The sequence below is a fragment of the Dipodomys spectabilis genome, unplaced genomic scaffold (genome assembly GCF_019054845.1).
Source record: "Dipodomys spectabilis isolate Male_0828 unplaced genomic scaffold, ASM1905484v1 ptg000472l, whole genome shotgun sequence".
In the NCBI taxonomy this organism is placed as follows: domain Eukaryota; kingdom Metazoa; phylum Chordata; class Mammalia; order Rodentia; family Heteromyidae; genus Dipodomys; species Dipodomys spectabilis.
In genome coordinates, this window is record NW_024871149.1 from 343,426 (window position 1) to 351,976 (window position 8,551).

Consider the following 8,551-nt stretch of genomic DNA (forward strand, 5'->3'; position numbering starts at 1 on the left):
AAAAATAGAGGCAGTATACACTTCATTAAAAGGTGAGATCAGTACTTTGAGAGCGAACATAGAATCCATAAATGAGTCCATTTCTTCCATGCAAACCACAATGGAAGCCACAGTTAACAGAGTGAATGAAATGGAATGTAGAGTGTCAGATACAGAAGACAGGATACACCAACTGGACCAAAAAATGACAGATGTGGAAAAATCACTTAAATTATGCCAAAGGGAAATTCAAGAGCAAGCAGATAGTGTCAAGAAATTTGACCTTTGTATAATTGGAATGGACAAAGGTGAGGAATATCAAAGCAAGGGAATGTTACACCTATTCAACAAAATAATCAGTGAATGTTTTCCCCATCTCAAAAAAGAACATCTTACCTACATAACAGAAGCCTATAGAACACCTAGCAAGCAAGATCCCGGGAGAAACACTTCTAGACACATTATAGTAAAAATGGTAGATCTGAATAATAAGGAAACAATCTTGCATGCAACAAAAATGAAAAAGGAGCTATACTACAATGGGAAAAAAATTAGAATCAATGCAGATCTCTCCACAGAAACACTGAATGCAAGAAAGGCCTGGGAAAGTAACATACGAGCCCTGACAGCCAATAACTGCCAACCCAGACTGATATACCCAGCAAAGCTAGCATTCACATTCGATGGAGAACTGAAAATTTTAATAGCAAAGAAAAACTAAATGAATACATAAACATTAAGCCAGCATTACAAAGAATTCTAAGAGGGGGACACAATCTGAAGACAGCAACCAGGAACAGGGACCTGGACCCAGACAGGCATCAATAGAAGTCTAACTGAGGAAGCACAGGAGGAAAGGAAAGAAGAAAACCTTAGGAAAATAGGGAATCACAGGGACCACAATGCATCTCTCTATACTATCTCTTAATAATAACGGGCTTAATTCACCAATCAAAAGAAAAAGAACTGCAGATTGGCTCAGAAAACATGATCCATCCATCTGTTGCCTTCAGGAGACACACCTCTCAGCCAGACATACAAACTGTTACCTTCAGGAGACCCACCTCTCAGCCAAACGTACAAACAAATTCAGAGTGAACGGTTGGAAACTGATCTACCAGTCAAATTCCCCCAGGAAGAAAGCAGGTGTAGCAATCCTGATATCTAACAAAATAAACTTTTCATTATAATCAATACATAAAGACAAGGACAGACTTTACATATTAATACAATGAACAATCAAAGATGTGGATATTACCACCATCGACTTACATTAGTGCACCCAGACATGTTAGGCAAATACTCTCAAACTTACAGTATAAAATAGATCCCAATACGATAATACTAGGACACATTAACAACTCACTCTCTCCAAAGGACAGGTCTGCCAACGAGAGGATTGGCAAAGAAGCTACTGAATTAAATGAGGCCATACTTCAAGTGCAACTAACTGACATCTACTGAGTATTTCACCCTAAAAAAACACAGTACACATTCTTCTCAGCAGCTCAAGGAACTTTCTCCAAAATAGACCATATCATAGTTCATGCAAGGAATTTAAGCAAATACAAGGGGATTGACATAATCCACTGTATCCTATCTAACCACAGTGGAATCAAGCCAGTACTCAATAACAAAGTATATTGCAAAAATTACTCAAAAACATGGAAATTGAACAACACAGTTCTAAACAATGCCTGGGTAATGGAAGAGATTAAAGAAGAAATTAAAAAATTCCTACAACTCAATGAAAATGAAAACACCTCTAAAAGAAACTTTTGGGACACAGCAAAAGCATTCCTGAGGGGCAAACTTATTGCCCTCAGTGCCCACATCAAGAAAATAGAGACAGACCACTTAAATAATCTCATGTTGCAATTAAAACAGCTAGAAAACATGAAAAAATGGAACCTAAAGTTAGTAGATGGAGCCAGATAACCAAACTAAGAGCAGAGATTAATGAATTAGAGAATCAGAGAATCATAGCCAAAATTAACCAAAAAAGCTGGTTCTTTGAAAAAAATAAATAAAATTGATGGACCATTGGTAAGTTTAATTTAAAAAAGAAGACAAGAAACCCATATTAACAGGATTAAGGATGCCATGGGAAAAATCAAAACACGTACCCAACACATCAACAGAGCCAAGGTCAAGAATCACATGATTATCTCCACAGATGCAGAAAAGGCCTTTGATAAAATTCAACATTCATTCATGGTAAAAGTTCCAGAGAAAATAGAAATAGAAGGAACATTTCTTAAAACAATAAAATCCATTTATGACAGACCAATAGCCAATATTATATTTAATGGGGAAAAGCTACAACCAATTCTCTTAAAATCCGGAAAAAGTCAAGGATTCCCACTGTCTCCACTCCTCTTCAACATAGTTCTGGAATCTTTATCCAGGACAACAAGACAAGAAAAAGACATTAAAGGAATCTGCATAGGGAAAGAAGAAGTTCAACTATCCCTTTTTGCAGATGACAAGATACTATACCTTCAATATCCCAAGAACTCCATCCCCAAACTCTTAGAAATCATATATCACTTCTGCAAAGAAGCAGGAGACAAAATCAACCCACAAAAATCAGTTGCCTTCCTGTCCACTTACAATGTACAAGCAGAAAAGGAAATAAAGGAAGCAACCCCATTCACCATAACCTCCCGAAAAATTAAATATTTTGGAATTAACCTAACCAAAGATGTAAAAGAACTATTTAATGAAAAGTATAAAAAGTTAAAGAAAAAAATTACAGAAGACACTAGGAAATGGAAAGACTTCCTATGCTCTTGGATAGACAGACTTAATATAGTGAAAATGGCAATACTGCAAAAATTTATATACAAATTCAATGCAATTCCTATTGAAATCCCAAAGATATATTCTCTGAAATACAGAAAACAGTCCAAAATTTCATATGGAATAACAAAAGAACTAGAATAGCCAAAACAGTTCTAGGAAATAAAGACAACATGGGAGAGATATCCATGACGAACTTCAAACTCTACTATAGAACTATAATAACAAAGACTGCATGGCACTGGCACAGAAACAGACCTGAAGACAAGTAGAATAGAATACAAGATCCAGAAATAAATCTACATGCGTACAGTCAGCTGATATTTGACAAAGGAACCAAAGACATACAATGGAAGAAACACAGCCTCTTCAACCACTTGTGCTGGGAAAAATGGGTGGCCACATGCAGAAGACTAAAATTGGGCCCCAGCCTATCACCATGCACCAACATCAACTCAAAATGTATTAAAGACCTTACCATCAAACCTGAATCTGTGAAACTACTGCAGGACAGAGTAAGAGGGAGACTTGAACTTATAGGCACAGGAAGGAACTTCCTGCACAAAGTTCCAGGGTCAAAGCAAATTGGAGAGAGACTCTTCAAATGGGACTACCTTAAAATAAAAAGCTTCTAAACAGCTAAAGCTATCACAACCGTGCTAGAAAGACAACCAACTAATTGGGATAAAATATTTACCAGCAATATATCAGACAAGGGGTTAATATCCAGTATATACAGGGAACTCAAGAAACTGATCTCTCCCAAGACTAACAAACAAATTATTAGATGGGCAAGGGAACTAAAGAGAGACTTCTCAGATGAAGAGATAAAAATGACAAAGAAAGCCATGAGGAAATGTTCACCATCCCTGGTTGTGAAGGAAATGCAAATACAGACAACCCTGAGATACTACCTTACCCCAGTCAGAATGGCCCACAAGTCAGCAAATGACAAATGTTGGAGGAGATATGGAGGAAGAGGAACCCTATTACACTGCTGGTGGGAATGTACACTTATACAACCTCTTTGGAAAGCAGTCTGGAGGTTCCTCAGAAAGCTAATTATTGACCTCCTATAGGACCCAGTCATACCACTTCTAGGCATCTATCCTGAACAACAGGAACCAGTATACAAGGACACATGCATCTCCATGTTTATTGCAGCATTGTTCACAGTAGCCAGGATATGGAAACAACCCAGATGCCCCACCACAGATGAATGGATCCAAAAATTGTGGTATCTATACACAATGGAATATTAGACATTAGAAAGGACAAAATAATAATGGTATTTTCATGGAAATGGATGGAGCTAGAAGAAATCATGTTGAGCGAGGTAAGCCAAGATCAAAGAGACAAATGGTACATGGTCTCCCTGATAAGTGGATGTTAAATCCAAAATGTTAGGTGATACGACAAAATTAACAGGACTTAAGAAACAGCGAGCTTCCACTCATCTGGTTGAATCACAACTAAATAACTCCATGCTGCTGATCATATGTATGGTATATATGTGTACACTGGAGGGGATCCAGGAAGACGACACAGAACTAGAGGGAATCAGGGAAAAGCATACAACAACGGGACCAATTAGCTGCACAGGACATGGACCAAAATGAGCTAAGCAACTTAATGGCAGCAATGGGAGGGAGGGAACAAATGAGAAAGAGGGAACAGCTGATGCTATGCAAAACAAAAGAAATGTACATACCACCCAATGTGGAAGAAATAACTGTATCGCAAAGCTCATAGAAATCATAAATGTTATAGACCATGATAGACAATTTGCTCCTGGAAAGATAGAATGTGTTTGTGAGTTTAACTGAGCATCACGATCCCACAATAGTGTGAAATTTGGGAAATTATGTAATCACATAAAAAAAAACACAATAAAAAAAAAAAAAACAAAGGCTGAGCATCAGTTGTTCATGCCTACAATCTTAGCTACTCAGAAGCCTGAGATCTGAGGCTCATAGTTTGAAGCCAGCTGGGGCAGGAAAATTCAGGAAACTTATTTCTGATTAACCACCAGAAAGCATAAGTGGAGGTGTAACTCCAGTGTTAGAATTATAGTCTTGAGTGAAGAAGCAAAGGGAGAATGCCTTGGTCCTTCGTTCAAGCCCCATTTTAAAAAGTAAGAAAATAAAAGCATGCTAAACTTCTCAGGCATTTGGAAATATCATTCATTCTGTAATGATGAGGTGGGGGCTGGATGACTTATGTAGAACTTGCCTAGGCCAAGGACAAAAATAGGCTTGGTAATTATAAAAGGCTATTCATAACCTAGTTGTTAGGATTCTTAAAAAGAATTGAATCTGAAAACTCTTGTAACTAAATAAAAAAGAATATTTCTAGTTTAAAAAAGCCTAGGGGGAGACAGGCTTCCTGCAGCCTAAGAGGGTAAATTTTCTGGAACTACTGCCAGACACTTTTCCTTCTGTTTGTTCTAAATGTGTGTTTTCTGAACATAATATACATATGATCATGAAGCCTGAAAAAAAATTAACATGGCAAAAACTGCAATACTGACCCCCCAAAATTGAAAATGCAATACTCATATCCCAACAATATTCTTCAATTCTGTAGAGAAAACAATTCAACTTTAGTATGGAACTACTAAATTACAAATGAAACAGAAGTCTTAGAAATGAACTCATGGGCCTATATTCATCTTACACACACACACACACACAAACACACACACACACACACACATAATGGAATTCTATTCATCCATCAGAAAGGATGACTTTTCACTAGTCTTAAGGAAAATGAAAGGTTGGGGAAAATGATACTAAGAGAAAAGAGAAAGGAATGCAGACTCTGAGCAATATAGGTTTCATGGATTCATTCATAGTAGCTAGAAGGTGTCCACAAATCTACAAGTAAACAAGACAGATTATTCCTCATCCCAGTTAGAATGGCCTTTATCAAGAAGCTATCAATAGTAAATGCTGGCATGGATGTAGCCAATTGGGAACTCTATTACACTGTTGGTGTAGAATGCTGTGGAATGCAGTACTGAGTTTCCTGAAAAGACTAAACATAGATCTCCTTTAAGACCCAGTAATTCCCCTCATGGGCAGTAATCCAACAAGCTCACATAAAAGCTACCAGCATTACCGTGTTCAGGGCCCAGGCCCAGAGTTTAAGGACTGGAAAAAATGTTACCACAGTTGTTTTTTTCCCCCCAAATATGAACCATTTGCCATAAGATACCAAAACATGCCGGGTGCTGGTGACTCAGGCCAGTAATCATAGCTACTCAGGGGACTAAGATCTGAGAATCACTGTTCAAAGCCAGCGTTTTCAGGAATGTCTGTGAGCCTCTAATCTCCAATAAACTGCTAGAAAACCGGACGTGGCACTGTGGCTCAAGCGGGAGAATACTCGCCTTGTCTTGTAGATGACAACGACAGAGCCCAAGCCCAGAGTTCAAGTCGCAGGATGGACAAAAAAAGAAACAAACAACAAAAAAAAACGATACCAAATCATTCTATTAGCAGTAGCTAGGATAGGACTTAAATTTAGTGGGTGATAAAATGGCTTCTTTGTTGAATGATAGGAAAAGATGTAGGCAGTCCAAGAAAAGGGAGATTTTTTGTGGTTGTTGGTCGATGGGTTTGAAGTCTGGGCTTGGGCACAGTCCCTGAGCTCTTCAACTCAAGGTGAGTGCTCTACCTCTTGAGCCACAGTGACACTTCTGGTTTTCTGGTGGTTAAATGGACATAAGAGTCTCACAGACTTTCCTGCCCAGGCTGGCTTTGAATAGCAGTCCTCAGATCTCAGCTTCCTGAGTAGCTAGGATTACAGATGTGAGCCACTGGCACCAGGCTAAAAATGGGGAATTTTTAGAAAAGAAAATCCACCTCTTCACCTGTGTCAAAACCTCAGATATCACTATTAGAATATTTCATCCACAAGTCATTTCTTCAGATATCTGTTAATTTTCTCTTTTCCTTCATGTGGGAATACTGCGGTCAATATCATTTCAGCTGTGGTACTGGATCAATTGTATGGTAATTGCTAGCATCTAAATCAAGAACTGTTACAGGAAAAGAAATGAAACCTTCATTTGGAATAATTGTTTTCTCTTTTTATTACAAATCAGTGATTGATTACTTCCTAGTGTGATATTGGACGTCCTAACAGAGTGATGGCATTTTATTTCTCTTCAGCCTTCTCCCACATGTAGTCAAGTATTTAAGAAGACAAATATTTCCATTGATAATTCAATAGCTGATCTCTAAGAAAATGTGCATTTCTGGACTTTGCTCTCTTTTCCTTACATGTGCAGGCTTTCAATGATTTATATGTTGTACAAGGAATTCTATTTTCCAATCTTTGTGTGACCAATTTTAGTCTCTCTGATCAGTCTTTCTGACTCTTTCTCTGGAGTCTCATTTCAGTCTGCCTCATAATATTAGTTATTAGATAAATAATGTACAGAGGAGTCACATTTGCGTGAGCAAGGTAATGAGTACATTTCCTAAAAAACATTGTTACCTCCTCCTTTATTTTTCCCCTACCATCCTTTCCCTCCCACCTCCACAAGTACACAACCCTCCTCTCTTCCCCCACCTAAATTGTAAAGTTCATTTTTCAACATAGTGTCTTGTGTATCTCATTGTTACAATGTGTCAACCTGTACCCCTATTTAAGCATTTTGTTTTTTTCTTTCGCCTCCACGAATTAGAGGAGTGTATATACAAGATGTAGGTGTACCAACTTCAAATACTGTGAAAACAGGAGTTATAGCAGGAGGGAGGAACATATAAAGAAACAAAAAAATCACATCGCACATTATATGTACGTTAGAAACAATAGCAAGAAAGGAAAAAACCACTTGTGTCCCTATCTTGGGGTTCATGTCCCTTAACATCATCCTATCTGGTCATATGCAGATAGCTTCTGACCTATTCTTCTTAACCCAGACAAATATTAGTTATTGAAAATTAGGGAAACCATGGGACCAATGTTAATTTGGACGTGGCTTACTTCACTTAATATAATTTTTACCAAGACTTTCCAGTTACTAACAAATGGGGCAACGTTATTCTTTCTGATGGAGGCATAGAATTCCATTGTGTATATATACCATAGTTGTGTTGGTAGCTTTAGTATGGTCTTGTTTGTGATCATTTGGGTAAATGTCCCAAAGTGGGATTGCTGGGTCATAGGGGAGCTCTATGTGGAGTTTTTTGAGGAACCTCCATACTATTTTCCAAAGTGGTTGAACAAGTTTTATACTCCCACCAAGAATGCAGTATGGTTCCCTGGTGGCCACATCCCCTCCAGCATCTGTTGTAAAAGTATGGAATGCTTCAGGAATTTGCCTGTCATCCTTGTGCATGAGCCAGGCTAATCTTCTCCGAAATGTTCCAATGTTTCTGCTACGCATTTCATTTTGTGCTCCTGCACTTGGCGAGTGATTTTAGGTGCGTCTACACCAGTAGAATCAGCATAAATCAAGCCAGCATTTCTTCATTTAAAATACAAGGAAAGGATACAGGTTGCCACATTGTAACAATGAAATGTACAAGACACTCTATCAGGAGGGGGCGTGGAGTGACATGTTGGGGAGGTATGAAGGGGCAGAATGGTAGGGGAAAGACAAAGGAGGGGAAAACAATGCTCAATAAGAAATGGACTCATTACCTTACTTATGTAACTGTAACCCATCTGCACAGGAATTTAAAATAAAAATATAAATTGAAAAGATACAAGGAAAACTTCTGTACTTATAGGAAGTTGTATTTGTCACTCAATA

At 38.0% G+C, this 8,551-nt stretch overlaps 1 non-coding gene across 1 annotated transcript; it reads right to left on the bottom strand.

Annotated features, from left to right (window-relative positions):
• Window positions 1-8,089: 8,089 nt before the first annotated feature.
• LOC122098296 lies at window positions 8,090-8,193 on the bottom strand. Its single transcript, XR_006145718.1, has one exon. It is a non-coding gene; the product is annotated as a U6 spliceosomal RNA (small nuclear RNA).
• Window positions 8,194-8,551: the final 358 nt, after the last annotated feature.